The 15,000-nt window shown below is 45.3% G+C and overlaps 1 pseudogene; it reads right to left on the bottom strand.

Annotated features, from left to right (window-relative positions):
* Positions 1-12,331: 12,331 nt before the first annotated feature.
* On the bottom strand, positions 12,332-14,469 carry LOC108535927 (tubulin beta-8 chain-like; annotated as a pseudogene).
* Between the last annotated feature and the right edge of the window lie 531 nt (positions 14,470-15,000).

A 15,000-nucleotide genomic window follows, 5' to 3' on the forward strand; every position in this document is an offset into this window, starting at 1 on the left:
TCTTTTGAGAAATGTCTGTTCATATCCTTTCCCCACTTTTTGATGGGGTTGTTTGTTTTTTTCTTGTATATTTGTTTGAGTTCTTTGTAGATTCTGGATATTAGCCCTTTGTCAGATGAGTAGGTTGCAAAAATTTTCTCCCATTCTGTAGGTTGCCTGTTCACTCTGATGGTAGTTTCTTTTGCTGTGCAGAAGCTCTTTAGTTTAATTAGATCCCATTTGTCAATTTTGGCTTTTGTTGCCGTTGCTTTTGGTGTTTTAGACATGAAGTGGACTGCAAATTTCTAAGGACGGAGTAGATGTAGAGATATCTGACTTACAACTGTGATTTGGTCTCTTGCTTTGGCTGACTAAGCAAAATCTCTGAATATAAAAATAAAAGGCACTTACTTTCTGGTCAAAAACAGAAGAAATCTATCATTCATGCATTCTTATCATAACAGCTAAACTGAACTAAAATCAAATATAAGTGCTCTCTTTTGCAGATTTACCTGGAAACGATCTTATGTTGAAATTGACATTTGTCCATATAACTGGAAAAGGATTTCCTTGGGAGTCACTCTGTTTGCCTCCAAGATTATGAATGATCAAGCTATACAAAATGTGGACAACTCTCAGATCTTCAAGGATATCCCAGTAAAGGACATGTGAGTTTATAAGGTTTTGTTAAACTTTCTAACCATTTTCAAATACCTCATTTTTCCCCATATAGTTAACACTTTCAAAATATTTTGAAAGGTAACATTGTACAGATAATGAAGATAGGTAAAAAACTACCTATGTTTTCTATCCAGATTTAGTATAACAATTTATATTTTCATTATTAATGAATAAGTCTTGATGTGTTACTGTTGTAGTAATCTCCTTGAGAAATTGAAAAGTATTTTCCAGTGTTTTTCTTTTTTTCTTTTTTTTTTGGCAGGCATCTTACAAGTGTATTACCAAAACAACACAGTAAAGGTTTTTATGGCTTTCTACAAGCTGTCAGTTTTAGTCATTTTTTAAGGAGTATATGTCTGGCCTTTGAAATAATTGGCTACTGGAGAAGTTATAACTTAAATGAGTTATACCAAACTTACAGAGTAAAAAAGGATATAAGAGAGTACCATAAGCAGCTATACACCAAAAAAATTGAATAACCTAAATAAAATGAACAAATTTTTAGAAACAAAAAACCTACTAAGACAGAATCAGGAATAGAATAGCTGAATAAACCTATTCAGCAAGGAGATTCAGTATGAACATTGCATCAGTAACTGAAAGCCCAGCAACAAAGAAAAGCCCTAGACCAGATGGCTTCACTGCTGAATTCTACCCAACATCTAAAGCAGAATTAACACCAGTTTTTCTCAAACTCTTTCAAAAATTTGAAGAGGAGGTAACATTTTCTAACTCATTCTATGAGGCCAGTATTACCCAGACACCAAACCAAAGACAACACAAGAAAACTACAGACAAACATCACTTACAAATGCTGATGCAAAAATCCTCAACAAAATACTAGCAATTTAAATTTAGCAGTACATTAAAAGGATTATACACCATGAATGAGTATAATTGACTCCTGAAGTAAAAGGATGCTCCAACACATAAAAATCAATGTAATACCACATTAACCTATAGAAGAAAAGCAAAGCAGAAAAACTATTTGTCAAAATTTAACCCACTTTCATGATAAAAAAATACTCAAACTACAAACAGAAAGGAAAGACCTTAATATAATATGTTATACATTTTAAAAAAACAAAGCTAACATAATGGTGAAAGCTTTTATCCTAAGAGCAAAAACAAGGATGCCTGCTTTTACCACTTCTATTTAATGTAGTATGGAAGGTTCTAGTTAGAGCAATAAGGCAAGAAAAAGAATTTTAAAATTCCAATTAAAAAAGAAAAGGTAAAAGTATCTGTTTGCAGATGATACAATCTTGTATATTGTGAAAGAAACTGTCAGGAGCAATAAATAAAATTCAACAAAGTTGCAGGATACAAAATCAATACATAAAATAATTTGTATTTCTACAATAACTAACAATAAACTACATGAAGAAAAATCAAGACAACAGTATCATTTATGATACTGTCAAAAGAATAAAATACTTAGAAACCAGCTTAACCAAGGTAATGAAAAACCTGTACAGTGAAAACTATAAACATTGCAGAAAGGTATTAAACATGACTCGAATGAAAAGACACCATGTGTTTATGGATTGGAAGACAAAACCTTGTCAAAATGTCATTGTTATCTACAGATTCAATGAAATTCCTATAAAAATCCCAACATGTGCAAAATAGAAAACCTATTCTAAAATTCAGATGAAATCTCAAAAAAAAAAAAAAAAAAAACCCAAGTGTCCCAATCTATACTAAAATAAACAAAGTTAAAGGACTAATGCCTTGTGGTTTCAAACTTACTACAATGCTTCAGTACCCAAAAAATGTTGTACCAGCATAGAGACAGACATGAAGACCAAGGCAATATTGGTCATAATTTTCAACAAGGCAGCCAAAACTATTCAATGAGAAAGGACAGTATTTTTAAATGGTGCTAGAAAAACTGGATATTTACATGGAAAAGAATGATGTTGAACCCTTACTTTACACCATATACAAAACAATTAAAAATTGATCAAACATCTAATTGTGAGAGCTAAAGCTATAAAACCCTTAGAAGAAAACATAGGGAAAAAGTTTCATAACATAGAATCTGGCAATAATTTCTTGGATATGACAGTGAAAGTGCAGGCAACACAACAAAATACATAAAATAACATTATTAAAGTTAAAACCTTTTGTGTATCTGAAGATACAGTCAATAGATTGTATTCACAGAGGGGGAGAAAATATCCACACATTATGTATCTGATAAGTAATTAATATCCAGGCTATATTAAGACCACAGCAACAACAACAACATCAAATTTAAAAATGAGCAAAGATTTTAAAATAAACATTTCTTTAAAGAAGATACACAAATGATCAGTAAGCACAGAGTGAGGTGCTCGGCATCAATTATCATGAGAACAATGTACATCAAAAGCACAATGCAATGCCAACTGACACACATAAGTATAGCTACCATAAAACAACAACAACAATAAACCAAAACAAACAACAAAAACCCAGAGAACAGCAAATACTGGATGTGGAGAAATCAGAAGTCTTGCATACTACTGGTGGGAAAGTAAAATGGCACAGCCACTGTGGAAAACAGTAATCACCATATGATCTAGCAATTCCACTCCTGGGTATATACCTAAAAGAACTGAAAGCAAGAATTTGCACAGATATTTGCACACCCATGTTTATAGCAGCACTCACAATAGCCAAAGAGTAGAAACCACCAAAATGTCCATCTATAGATGAATGGGTAAGCAAATATAGTCAATACATACAATGATATCTTCAACCTTAAAAATAAATTTTGATACATGCTACAACAAAACTTGAGAAGATTTTGCTAAGTAAAATAAGTTAGACATAAAAGCAAATACTGTATGTTTCCACTTATATGAAGCACCTAGAGTAGTCAAATTTATAGACATAGAAAATAAAATAGTGGAGATCAGGGGATGGGAGGAAGGGAAATGGGGAGTTATTTTTCCATAGATAGAATTTCAGTTTGGGATGATAAAATAGTTTTGAAAATGGATAGTGGTGATGCTTGCACAACAATGTATTTGTACTTAACGCCACTGAATTACACACCTCAAAGTGGTTACAGTGGTAAACTTTGTTATGCATATTTTACCACAGTAAAAAACTTAGCAAATACTTTTAAATCTACATTTTTCTTTGAACTCTTTATATCTGATATGGTTTGGCTTGGTATCCCCACCCAAATCTCATCTTGAATTGTACTCCCATATTTCCCACATGTTGTGGGAGTGACCTGGTGGGAGATTATTGGATCATGGGGACAGTTTCCCCTCTGCTGTTCTCATGGTAGTGACTAAGTCTCATCAGATCTGATGGTTTGATAAGGGGAAATCCGTTTCACTTGGCTTTTATTCTCTCTCCTGCTGCCGCCATGTGAGACGTGTCTTTCAATTTCCACAATGATTGTGAGGCCTCCTCAGCCACATGAAACTGTAAGTCCAGTAAACCTCTTTCTTTTGTAAATTGCTGAGTCTTGGGTATGTCTTTATCAGCAGCATGAAAATGCACTAATACAACATTCTTTGTTCATTTTTCAATTTTTTTACTGGTCTTTTAATAATTTATGATAGCTTTACATATACATCACCCAAATTAGCTTTTTCTGTCATATATGTTGGAGATTTCCCCAGTCCATTGACTTTTGATTTTGAGGCATTTTTTTCTCATAGAAAGTTTTAATTTTTATGAAGTCAAATTCATCAGTCTTCTATTTGATGACTTCTTCATTTAGGAGTTTAGGAGTTTCAGTTTAGGATAATAATAAAGTTGTAGATATAGATAAAGGAGATGGTTGTACAACAATGTGAGTATACTGAATGCCATTGAACTGTACATTTAAACATGATTAAGATGGTGAGATTTATGTTATATATATTTTACCACCAAAAAAGGGCCAGGCTTAGATGATTATATGTTAGCGGTTTGGAGTAGCTCTGACACCTATTCCCCTCCAGGGCTCTAATTTATAAAGCACCCACACAATAAAAGTAGATAGTGACTTCACATATCTTCATGGCATCTTATAAGCCCCATACCAGGGACTGTCTTGGAAAGCTGTTGTGGAAAAATTGGCATAAACTTGAGGTCAATATGAGACCTCTTGTCTCTTCTCATGCTGCTAATAAAGACATACCTGAAACTGGGTAATTTATAAAGGAAAGAAAGTTTAATGGACTCACAGTTCCACATGGCTAGCGAGGCCTCAAGATCACAATGGAAGGTAAAGAAGGAGCAAAGTCATGTCTTACATTGTGGCAGGCAAGAGGGAAGTGAGAGCCAAGTTAAGTGGGAAGTCCCTTATAAAACCATCAGATCTCATGAGGACTCATTCAATATCATAACGGTATGGGGAAACCACACCCATGATTCATTTCTCTCCACCTGGTCCCACCCTTGACACATGGGGAATATCACAATTCAAGGTGAGATTTGGGTGGGGACACAGAGCCAAACCATGTTATTCCATCCACAGCCCCTCCCAAATCTCATGTTCTCACATTTCAAAACCAATTTTGCTTTCCCAATAGTCCCCCAAAGTCTTAACTCATTTAAGCATTAACTCAAAAGTCCACACTCCAAAGTCTCATCTGAGACAAGTACCTTCCACCTATGAGCCTGTAAAGTCAAAAGAAAGTTAGTTACTTCCTAGATACAATGGGGATACAGACATTGGATAAATAAATACACCTGTTCCAAATGTGAGAAGCTAGCCAAAATGAAGGGGCTATAGGCCCCATGCAATTCCAAAATCCAGCAGGGCAGTTAATTCTTAAAGCTCTGAAATGATCTCCTTTGACTCCATGTCTCACATCCAGGTCTTGCTGATGCAAGGCTGCCCGCAGCCTTGGGCAGCTCTGTCCCTGTGGCTTTGCAGGGTACAGCCTTGCCGCCTGGCTGCTTTCATGGGCTGGCATTGTGTGTCTGGGGCTTTTCAGGTGCACAGTACAAGCTGTAGGTGTGTCTACCATTCTGGGATCTGGAAGATAGTGGCCCTCTGCTCACAGCTCCACTAGGCAGTGCCCCAGTGGGGACTCTGTGTGGGGCTCCAACTCCACCTTTTCCTTCCACACTGCTCTAGCAGAGGTTCTCCAGAAGGGCTGTACCCCTGCAGCAAACTTCTGCCTGGACATCCAGGCATTTCCATACATCCTCTGAAATCTAGGCAGAGGTTTCCAAACCTCAATTCTTGACTTCTACACACCTGCAGGCCCAACACCATGTGTAAGTCACCAAGGCTTGAGGCCTGTACCTCTGAAGCAATGGCCTGAACTGTACCTTGGTCCCTTTTAGTCATGGTTGGAGTGACTGGGATGCAGGGCACCAAATCCCAAGGCTGCACACTGCAGGGGCCTCTAGACCTGGCCCAGGAAACCATTTTCTCCTCCCAGGCCTTTATTGCCAGATCCTTCATAACATAGAATCTGGCAATAATTTCTTGGATATGACAGTGAAAGTAAAAAAGGATATAAGAGAGTACCATAAGCAGTATGGTAATACTGAGGGCTTGCCAGTGCTGTTTCAATGCTTTCTAATGATATCTATAGAGCATTAACCTTGGGCAGGAGGTTCATTCCTAGGACACTTGAGAATGTGGAGTTTGAGGGCAAGGGAGAAGAATCTAAGAATACGTTGTGTTCGAGGCCTTTAGGCCTGTGATTGGAGGGGCTGCTGTGAAGGTCTCTGACATGCCTTGGAAACATTTTCCCCATTGTCTTGGTGATTAACATTCAGCCCCTTGTTGCTAATGCAAATTTCTGCTGTAGGCTTGAATTTCTCCAATTTCTCCCACAGAAATGGTTTTTTTCTTTTCTGCTGCATCATCAGGCTGCAATTTTTCAGCTTTTGATGAAGGGGTGCTGCCCCTCCACCTGTGGGCGTTTCTCTTGGTGGAACAAGAGACTTTGAGAAAAGAAATGAGATACAGAGACAAGTATAGAGAAAGAAAAGTGGTGCCCGGGACCGGCGCTTAGCATACAGAGGACTCCGCACAACCAGCACCGGTTATTGAGTTCCCTTAGTATTATGATATTATCTTTACCATCTTAAAGAAAGGAGTGGCAGGATAATAGATCATTATAGAGAGGAAAGTCAGCAGTAATGCATATGATAAAGTCTCTGTGACAAGAATAAGTTTAAGGAAAAGTGCTGTGCTTGATAGCATATGTCAAACATCTCATAAAACCTTTTTTAGTGCCATAAGAGCAGCATTTGCGCTAGCAGTCCCGACTTTTAACAGAACCTGCCATTCAGGCACTGTTTAACGAAGCACACCCTGTACAGCCCCAAATCCTTTAAAACCACGAGTCAACCACAGCACATGTCTTTGCAAGGACAAGGTATGGGGGGTAGTGGTCACAGATTAATAGCATACTCAAATACGAGCAAATGAGTCTCTATGTCTACTTCTTTCTATATCAGACACAGTAGGCTGATCTCTCTCTCTTTTCCCCACACTTTTTTTTTGAGATGGAGTCTCGCTCTGTCACCTGGGCTGGAGTGCAGTGGCCGGTTCTCAGCTCACTGCAAGCTCCGCCTCCCGGGTTTATGCCGTTCTCCTGCCTCAGCCTCCAAGTAGCTGGGACTACAGGCGCCCGCCACCTCGCCCAGCTAGTTTTTTTTGTATTTTTTAGTAGAGACGGGGTTTCACGGTGTTAGCCAGGATGGTCTCGATCTCCTGACCTCGTGATCCGCCCGTCTCAGCCTCCCAAAGTGCTAGGATTACAGGCTTGAGCCACCGCGCCCGGCCTTCCCCACACTTTTATGCTCTGCTTCCTCTTTGAGATGGAGTTTCACTCTTGTCCCCCAGAATGGAGTACAATGGCATGATCTCAGCTCACTGCAACCTCCGCCTCCTGGGTTTAAGTGATTCTCCTGCCTCAGCCTCCCGAGTAGCTGGGATTACAGGTGCCTGCCACCACGTCTGGCTAATTTTTATATTATTAGTAGAGACAGGGTTTCACCATGTTGGTGAAGCTGGTCTTGAACTCCTGACCTCAAGTAACCCCCCACCTTGGCCTCCCAAAGTGCTAGGATTACAGGCATGAGCTACTGTGCCTGGCCCTTCTGTGTCCTCTTGAATGTTTTGCTATTTAGAAATTTCTTCTGCAAGATACCCTAAATCATCTCTCTCAAGTTCAAAGTTCCACAAATATCTAGGGCAGGGGCAAAGTGCCACCAGTCTCTTTGCATAGCATGAGTGACCTTTACTGTAGTTCCCAACAAGATCCTTATCTCTATCTGAGACCACCTCAGCCTGGACCTTATTGTCCATATCACTATCAGCATTTTGGTCAAAGCCATTCAACAAGTCTCCAGAAAGTTCCAAACCTTCCAACATCTTCCTGTCTTCTAAGCTCTGCAAACTGTTCCAACCTCTGCCTGTTACCCAGGTCCAAAGTCACATCCACATTTTGGGGTGTCTTTACAGTAGCACCCTATTCCTGGGACCAATTTACTGTACTAGTCTGTCCTCATACTGCTAATAAAGACATTCCTGAGACTGGGTAATAAATAAAGGAAAGCAGGTTCAATGGACTCACAGTTCCACATGGCTGAGGAGGCCCCACAATCGTGGCAGAAGGTGAAGGAGGAGCAAAGTTTCACCTTACATGGCAGCAGGCATGAGAGGAGTGAGAGCCAAGTGAAGGGGGAAGCCCCTTATAAAACCATCAGATCTTGGGAGAACTCAGTCACTATCATGAGAACAGTATGGGGAAACTGCTCCATGATTTAATTATCTCCACCTGGTCCCATCCTTGACACATGGGCATTATCACAAATTAAGGTAAGATTTGGGTAGGGACAGAGAGCCAAACCATATAACCTCCTATCCCCTATTCTGGAACTAGATGGAGGAACATATGCATGCAGGTTCACCTGGAGAGATTAGATGGGGCAAGCAGAAGTCTTGCCCCAATCTTCCCATGAGCCTGGACCTTGAGCCCTCTCACATGCCGTCAGGCATGTATCATACCAAGAAAGGAGGCTAGGAGGGTACTGTATCTACCTGTATACAGGGAGCTATGAAATATCTGAGTTGAGAATGTGACACATGAGAGGACAGAGTCAGTATGACCTTTACACAGTGACCTGGCTCAAATAATTTCAGGCTTGCATTAACCAGGTGAGTTCCTCTTTCTCTCCAAGGTAGGTAAACTAGAGGGGTGAAGTGGGAGTTGGGGATAATTTTGGGTAGTACTTATTCTGTGTTCTAAATAAGAAAACCATAAATGCCCTCTTTCAGGGTCCAAATATTAGGTGAAAAATATCCCTTTGTCATCTCAGTCATGTACTGTGGACTCCAGCCGAGCAGTACACAAATATTCATTTATACTTTCTCTCTGCATAATGTGGGCTTTTCCAGTTTTATGATGTAGCTAAGTTCTCTCATGTTACTAACTGGGGACCAGACTACTGAATGTCATAACAGGTGGCCAGCATGTCTGTGAAGGGCAGAAACTGGGGGAACAGCTGGCAGAAGCCAGCTAGTAAAGACCCAATGCCCACTCCATAGAGGACTCCACACTTACAAGAAAATACTAGGCTGCCTCACTAGTTATGCCCCTAAATAAAAAAACAAAACTCCTCTACAGAATGTGTGTGTATACACCTAAATACATGCACACAGCTACATGCAAAGGGAAAGGGCTTGGAAGAAAACAGATCCACCTCCGAACACCAGTTACTTCTGGGAAAGGGGCAGATGAAGCCAACTGCCCCATTATCTTTTAAACTGATGAGCCTGTGTTAACTTTGCACTCTTTGGGTTATTACACAAGCCCTGCAGAACTGAACCACCACCAACCACTTGCACTTTTCCTGATACCAAATGATGACTTCCCTCAAAGTTCAGCCCCACCACCTGCTTCCCATGTAGGGGGCTACTGACCTCCTGGGGTGCAGTCCTGGTCCCAGGTAGGGGGCCACTGGCCTCCTGGGGTACAGGGTTCCAGGCTAAATCCACCCCAGATTCCTAGTGAAACCAGCATGTGTCCAAGGGGCTTTCTCAAGCCTGGACCATGTGCCCACCAGAGAAATATGCCTGTACTCGCTCCCCTAGGACAGACTCCCTTTCCCGTCAGTTGGAATGAGGGGTAGGGAAGATTTCATGGTGTCTGGTAGAGGTTGGGTATGCTGAATCTGATGTGCTGTCAGAAGCTCCCCAGAGTCAGGTGCATTCTCAGCACATGCTGTGCGCTGCCCCTTCAAGCTGTGAGAGTCCCAGAAGGCAGGTGCTACTGCAACCCCCATTTATAGATAAGCAGAGGTCAGGTGATCTGCAGCAAGCCAAGAAGCTAAGAGGCCAACAGGCTGGATCTGCATTTTGCTTGCAGAGGCCCCATCTGGCTGCCTGAGGCTGCTCTTGAGACTCCTCCTGCCGCCTGCTCCCCCTCTTCCCTCTGCAGCTATGCCAGCTTCTACCCACAGCTGTGCTCCAGGTGGGGAACATCTATGGGTGCACCATGGCACAGCTGCTCAAAAACCACAGTGTGTAGTAGAGCCCCCCACTTCATGCTGTCTCCCATGTCCAAGTCCAAGTTCATCTAGGGCTTTAATGAGACCAAGCTCCACTGAATTCCCGGATAGTTGATAATCCCTACAATCCCCTCTACATGGGTAAGCCACCAGACCTTGGCCCTGCTCCCTCCTGGCCCCACCATTCTGCCTCAATTGCTTATATGCTACCCTGTCTGTACTGTTTTGAAGCCCCTACAAGAACGTTGAGATTCTAAGCTGACTCCCACTGAAGGAAGAAAACCATCAGCAGTCACTAGGTTCTGCTTTCTGGAAGCTTCATGCCCCCTCCCACCATGGCCCATGCTTGCCGGGCTAGAAGGGGGACTCCTGAGACTTGAGAAACACAGACCTGCAGCTGGCATATAAAAAAAGGCCCCTAAGAGGACCACTCCCATCCATGAAGTCCCAGGTGGAACCAGGTAATTGGGAAATACACAGGAGCCAAGCCTGGGCCCCACTCAGAACCAGGTGGGAACTGTGGCAGTGACTTGCCCCCTCTGCCACTCTGGCTATATCACTGCAGGAGGGAGGAACATCTGACACCACTCACGAGTGGGGACACTAGGTGTGGGCAGCTTCCAGTTGTTGCTGCAGCTGAACCTTCCCCACCAGCTCCATGTAAGGCCATCTCAGGTGGGTGCAGGCCTGGGCTGTGCTGGGCAAGGACACCCCTCAGAGGGTGAGAGCCAGTGAGGAGGGCTGTCACAGAGGCCCCTTTTCCTGCTCTGAGAACAGGTTGGGGCATTAAAGGGGAACTTCTCTCACCTCCCAGCTGTGTCCCTACCCAGGGACATATTTTCCAAAGATGAAACACTCCTCTGCTTGCCTGTGAGGCAATTGCCAGCATTTAGGGAAAAGGAGATGAGCCTCACCTGCCTTCCCTGATGTATCTGAGGCAGGTGGGCAGGACTAGGGGAAGGCCAAGGTGATCTGGGGTGGGACCTGAACATCTGCCCAACCCCAGGCTGTGCTGGCTTCATCTTCCTGATCCACCTGTGTGATGGGGTGAATTACCAACAGGGTATCATACAGGCCATGGCTGAGTTCTACAAGAGCCAGGTAGAAGAGCACTGTCCTGGGTGTGCTCCCGAGCACCCAGCTCACACACATCTTATTGACAGCTTCCTGGAGGCAGGCCTCGAAGTCCAGGCTTCCTGAGAGGCCTAGGAAGGAGGCTCTGCCTGGCTTAAGGGCCTGACCCCAAAGGTGCCACTTCCACCTCTCTCATCCTGATAGCCTTGTATTCTCCCCCTGCTTTGAAGCGGGGGATAGGTGAGACAAGAGGCAGTGTACATTAGCTGCTTTTTCAGAGAGTGCTATCCCTCCAGCCTGGGGCACAATAGACCCCTGAGTAGGCATTTTCATCACTGGTTGCAGATTCCCAGTTCCTGTTCGGAAACTGCACCCATGCCCTGGAGAGAGACATACAGGCCCAGTGACTACATGTACAGCCCCCAGGGCCTAATTCCCTTCTACATGCATGTGAGTACACAGTGGGCTTGATTCCTGCCAACTAGTCTCTGCCCCTGCCAGATATTCGTGTGCCCACATGATTAGGGGAAGAGGTCACACTGACACACCCACGCTATCATGGGGAAGGGGTAGCTGGCCCCCTATTTGACCACCCTTTATTGCTGGTTCAGGACCAGCAGTGCTACTACATTGTCTCCAAGGTGCCACCTTGGGGTAGAATTGCCCAACCCTTTTGGAAGTAGGGTGGGGGTGGGCAGCACTGGCCACTTTTAAGTTAGAGACCAGCTGGTCCTGTGGAGGAGAAGCCAGGGTTGCCTTCAGGAAACAGGTTCCCTACTGAGCAGATGACCAAGGCCCAGGGCAGGTTCAAGTTCCTGTGAAGCACGCCTGCCATGTCCATAGCCCATACTAACCCCGCCAGGATCCACTGGAATGCTTGTTCCTGGGCATAGAAGCCCAAGTCGGCTGTAACCTTGCAGCACAATTACATCTGCCAGCAGTACTCAGAAGGCCTATAGAAAGTGCAGGTGAAAGCAGATGCTAAGAGAATGCTCTATTAGGCAAAACTGCATACTATGAAAATGCTTTAAAAAGCAAGAAGAAGAGATGTGAAGACACAAACAATAAGTGCGTAGTGACACATGGCTATCAGAACACACTAGAGAATCCACACCACTTCCCTTCTTTACCCAGAAAAGGCAGGCTCTAGACCACCTCCTTCCTCCTTGGCCATGGCATCCTGGTACTGCTTACTCAGACAGCAGGTCGTTCATGTTGCTCTCGGCCTTGGTGAACTCCATCACGTCCATGCCCTCACCCGTGTGCCACTGCAGGAAGGCCTGGAACACACTTGAACAGCTCCAGGATGGCCGTGTTGTTGCCAATGCAGGTGGCTGACATTTTTAGCCCCTTGGGTGCAATGGCACAGATGGCCGTTTTCACATTGTGAGAGCCAGTCAGCAAAGTAGCTGCTGTTCTTGTTTTAAATATTGAACATTTGCTCATCCACCTCCCTCATGGACACACAACCTCTGAAAATGGCAGCCACCATTAGGTAGTGGCCATGACGGGCTACACAGGCAACCATAATATTCTTAGCATCAAATATCTGCTGGGTGAGCTCAGCCACAGTCAGGGCCCGGTATTGTTGGCTGCCCCGGCTGGTCGGTGGGGCAAAGTCAGGCATGAAGAAGTGCACAGCCGGGGAAATGGGATCATGTTCATGGCCAGCCTTTGCAGGTCAGTATTCAGCTGGCCTGGGAAGCGCAGGCACGTGATGACCCCACTCATGGTAGCAGACACCAGGTGATTCAGGTCACCGTAGGTGGGTGTGGGCAGTTTTAGGGTTCTGGAACAGATGTCATGCAGGACTACAGAGCTTCGCTATCAATGCAAAAGGTCTCATTTGCAATTTCTATGAGCTGGTGGACTGAGAGGGTGGCACTGTAGGACTCCACCATGGTGTCTGACACCTTGGGCAAAGGCAGAACACTGTTTACGATCCTGTCTGGGTACCCCTCCCAGATCTTACTGATGAGAAGGGTACCCATCCCAGATCCAGTCCCTCCACCCAGGGAGCGGGTAAGCTGGAAACCCTGCAGGCAGTCACAGCTCTGATTCTTTTTTCACGACATCCATCACTGATGCCTTCAGCTCTGCACCTTCTGTGTAGTGCCCCTTGGCCCAGTTGTTCCTGGCCCCACACTGACCTGTAAGACAGTACAGCAAGTCACTGGATGGCCAGATATACAGTCATCAGGGGCCACCACAATGCAAAAAAGGGCCAAGTATCACGTGTGAGGTGAAAGCACGATTCACCCTGCAGGTGGACCTCCCTCCCCCAAAGCTAAAGGATAGCAGCCTCCCCTGTTAGAAATTAAGTCAGGAGCCGAACCTGAGACAGCCTAACAACAGACCTTCTGCAGGTGGCTCCTGCCCATCCACAAGGAAAGTAGCAGCTTCTGCCCCCAGCTCAGCTCCCTGCAGAAAGATTGCATCAGCAGCTCATCTCAGGCAGACAGCTGGGCCTTCCTGCCAAAGCCCGTTTAGGAGAAGGAGATTGAGTGACTCAGGATAGGAAGGTGTTCAGAGGCCCTAGCTCCACAGTTCCCACAGCGATGACCTTGGGGCACTCTGTGAATCTGAGCTGCCCTGGCTAAGGAGCCCCACCCCAGTCCTCACCCACAGCTCACCGAAGGTGTCGTCGGGCCTGAAGACCCACCCGAAGGGCCCCGAGCGCACAGAGTCCACGGTGCCCGGCTCCGGATCCACGAGCACAGCGCGGGTCAGGTACCGGCCACCTGAGGGGAGCGGGAAGGCATCAGCGAGCGGAGGGCCGCCATTCCCAGGAGGGCGGTGGGGGAAGGACTGGGGTCTCACACCTGGCCTCGTTGTAGTACACATTGAGGCGCTCCAGCTGCAGGTCCCTGTCCCCGTGGGAGGTCCCAGCAGAGTCGATGGTTTGTTCATCAGAGATCACCTCCCAGAACTGCGAGAGACAGGAGGGGCCAGACAGGCCAGGGCTGAGTCACGGAGGCCGCGGAGCCCGAGGCTCCCCAGCCCCTCTTCTATCCCCAGCCCCTCTCCTAACCCCACCCCAGGCCTCTGGATCCCTGGAGGTCCGCCCTGGCTGCCTAGCCAGCCACCCAGGCCCACCGCGACCCAGGCAGGGAGCCCAGGGGCCTCAATACAGCTCCTGCCACTGCCAACATCTTCCCGGGCCACCCGGCAGGCCTGCGCTGGGCCCTCAGAGCCGCGGCCACCAACCTTGGTGTGGATCTGGTTCCCACACTGCGGGGTCTGCGATAGCACGATCTCCCTCATGGCCACTGCGGGACTAGGGCGGCAGGAGAAAAGCGAGGAGGAGCAGACGCGCAGCGACAGTGCCAGTGCTCCGCCAACGCTAAAATAACCCCGCGCCCACCTCCCCCAGCCTCAGATTGGGCTACCAGAATAAGCAACAGCTTTACTTCCACACAGGTGTACCTACCTGTGAATCCCTTGGCGTTCAAGGTCTGTTGGAGAGCTCAGATGGCTTTGCTGTGATCCTTTCCACGTTGGGGAAAGCTGGTCAGCTGGTAGAACTTCCTCCCATGTCTTTAGTAAGACTAAATCCCAAGCTGAGCTGAAACAGAATTTTTCTCCCATATGGGAAGGGAAGCCTTTTGTTTCCATATTCGCAGCGTGCCTTTGCACCTGTCCTAGATTGATGACATAATTTTGTAACTGATGAGCCCTTTCATCTATTAGGAGATCTGTGGTTAGGAAAGACCTTCTGTATGTTAACTCAATAGGATGTACTTATAAGTTTTCCTTTGGAGCAGCTCAAACCCGGAGTAAGCTATGCGTGTTAGA

The sequence above is a fragment of the Rhinopithecus bieti genome, unplaced genomic scaffold (genome assembly GCF_001698545.2).
Source record: "Rhinopithecus bieti isolate Rb0 unplaced genomic scaffold, ASM169854v2 scaffold_13261, whole genome shotgun sequence".
In the NCBI taxonomy this organism is placed as follows: domain Eukaryota; kingdom Metazoa; phylum Chordata; class Mammalia; order Primates; family Cercopithecidae; genus Rhinopithecus; species Rhinopithecus bieti.